This window comes from Drosophila ananassae, chromosome XR (genome assembly GCF_017639315.1).
Source record: "Drosophila ananassae strain 14024-0371.13 chromosome XR, ASM1763931v2, whole genome shotgun sequence".
NCBI lineage: Eukaryota > Metazoa > Arthropoda > Insecta > Diptera > Drosophilidae > Drosophila > Drosophila ananassae.
Window position 1 is genome coordinate 11,421,323 of NC_057932.1, and position 2,888 is coordinate 11,424,210.

The following is a 2,888-nucleotide window of genomic DNA, read 5'->3' on the forward strand; positions in this document are numbered from 1 at the left end:
TTATCCGGGAAAATACTGTGAATCAATTCCTTTTTATTTTGAACAACAGTGCAAAAATTGTCAGGTAGCTTAATGCATTGCATATTTGGTTGCAGTTCTATTTTACCGTTCCCAATATCTAGTAGTTGTTTTGAAAATATTTGTGCTGATGGATCATTTTGCAATTGTACTCGCATATTAATGGTCAATCGAACTGTTTCAATACTTCGCCATAAGAAAGATTGTTTCAAACATGCATTAATCTCATCCGCAAAAGTAGAGCGAGGTATAACCGGTAAGGTCTGTTGGAAGTCACCAGAAAAAAATAAGATAGAACCACCGAAAAGTTTATTATTGCTGTTTAAATATTGCATAGTTCTGTTTAATGCTTCAAGTGAATATTTGTGTGCCATTGTGCACTCATCCCAAATTATTATAGAACTCTTCCGCAACACTGCAGCTATTCCACTATTCTTTTTGATGTTGCACATTGCATCTGGTTTATTATGAACGTCCAATGGCAGCTAGAATGTTGAATGTGCTGTTCGCCCACCATCCAGTAAAGTAGCCGCAATGACTGACGATGCTATGGCTAATGCGATTTTTTGTTGTGACCGTATTTTGGCAAGAATCAACGATATTAAAAATGTCTTACCGGTTCCACCGGGTGCATCCAAGAAAAAAAAACCTCCTTGTTCAGCAGCAACAGCCAGCATAATCCGATCATAAATAGTTTTTTGTTCTGCTGTCAGTAATGGTTCACTGTTCATGATAATTGTTGCTAAACTTCCATGGTCATATTGATTTTCTCGTTGTAAATCGGTATTGACTAAGTCGGTGGCTGGACGATTAGGTGATGGCATACCATAATGATTAAGTGGTAAATTTGAAATAAGAACACATAAATCCTCGATCAAGACCAATGCTTCATTGTACATCTCTGGTGTATAATCTATATTTTGGCATCGATTTTTTTGTCTAATTCGAAGCAAGATGTCTTCTCTCATACAATTTTTATATTTTTCCCACAAAGTTTGTGCTTGCGAGGAATAACATGTCGTCAAAATAATTGCAAACAACTGACGAATGTTATTCGGTGTCGATGTCAACGCAGCATCAGCAAGCGTTAAGTCCCAGTGGTTATCGTCTTCTAGCAATCGCAGTTCACGACATGCATCCTGGTTCGTATTGAACACTCGACCATTAACTGCTCGTAAAAATTCAAGACGTTGGTCCGGGAATATTTACCAACAACAAACGTAAATGGAAGCACTCACGTTGCTTTGGATGTACCGTGTAAAGTCTCCCCAATGTCTTTGCTTTGAATATGCCTGTAATTGAAGGATGTGGTTTTCCTGGAATTGTTCCATGTAAAATAACGTGTAACATCACCATACACCAACGTCTTCGCGAGTTTGCCAAAAACATCAGGTTTTTGACACAATGTAAAAAATTTAGTTAGAGTCGTTTTCGGAGCTTCGAACGCTCTTTGGAGAACATTTTCTTCAGTGAAGTATACACGTTGACCGTTTTCAAGATGTATTGCCAGATGTTGGACAGCAGGATCTCTTTCGTGGATGGGAAAGCTGAGAATATCCCAAATAGCTTCATTGCTGCTAATGTATCTGCCCATTTGGTATCGTGCTATTTCGTCATTTTTATTCATGTTTTGTACTTCAAATATGGCCAAATCACTGCCTTTGTTTACATATTTACAAATATACTTAATTAATATAACAGAACTGCAAAGCTCAACATTGATATGAGCTTTGTAAGTTTTTGAAAGTAGTGGTGAGTATGGTACCACCCACTGATTATCAAAGTCAACTTGATTTGGAAAGTTCGGCAGTCGCATTGTTAATGTGTGGCCACCATTCTCAGTACTTCTGCGGCGATACATTGGATAACCATCAATATCCGTGATCGTGTCATTCGTATGCGGCTTTGGGAAGTTTTTTTTACATTTTCCATTTTCCATGCACGGTGACGTCATGTTGAAAGCACCGCATGGCCCATGGATCATGTGTTTGGTGACAATATCAAATAATTCTTGATCAATTAATGGGTCTGGAATTTCGGCTGAAATTATTTGATCGATTTCTTCAGGACGGATTCTATCTTTAAGCCAAACCAAAATGTGGGCATGAGGCAAACCTCGCTTTTGCCACTCTATCGTATACAGCCAACAACGTGTGATACCAAAAATGGAATATTTAACAATAAAATTTTTAGTTTTGCCTGGTTTGCCTAAAAATCTTAGTTTTGCCTGGTTGAATCGAAGGAATCGCAAGCGTTCGCTTTCGACCTTAGCATACATATCAACAATGTATTGATGGAACAGCTGACGATATCGAAGGATATAATTGTCTTGACGTAGTCTAACCATTATTCGGTGTGCGTAGTAGTTCATTGAGCTAACTTTCTTATTTCTGTAATCACCTAAGAAAATAAAAAATTAAATGCAATACGAAATTAAAATCTATACATATAGTAAGAAAGTAAATAGATAATTGTCAAATTTACCGGTATTTGGATCATAGATATTTTGTCAACTGGAACACGAACCATGATAACAGCAACCTCATCAACAGTTGGAGCGTTGAATCTACCAGCATGTTCACCTAATGGTACTTTGACGGCTTTTATGACGATTTGACAATTGTCATTTCGCAGTCGTGGCGAAACTCTTTTGATCAATTGAATTAGTTGATTGTGATCTTCTAAAAAATTTCCAATAATATCACAATTTCTCTTTCCCCTGCTTGTTCAATAAAATTATACAGGCACCGAGTCATCACACGCACAATCAGGCATTGGAATCAGTGAACCAATTTTATGGTACACCTGGCCATAACTTCGAATGTAAAATTTAATGTAGTTTCAAAATTATGTCCATCGGATGCACGATC

The 2,888-nt window shown here is 37.4% G+C and overlaps 1 long non-coding RNA gene across 1 annotated transcript; it reads right to left on the reverse strand.

Annotated features, from left to right (window-relative positions):
* Positions 1-2,246: 2,246 nt before the first annotated feature.
* Positions 2,247-2,604, reverse strand: LOC123257591. Its single transcript, XR_006507728.1, has 2 exons — positions 2,503-2,604; positions 2,247-2,418 (listed from the first exon to the last, which is right to left on the reverse strand). It is a non-coding gene; the product is annotated as an uncharacterized LOC123257591 (long non-coding RNA).
* Between the last annotated feature and the right edge of the window lie 284 nt (positions 2,605-2,888).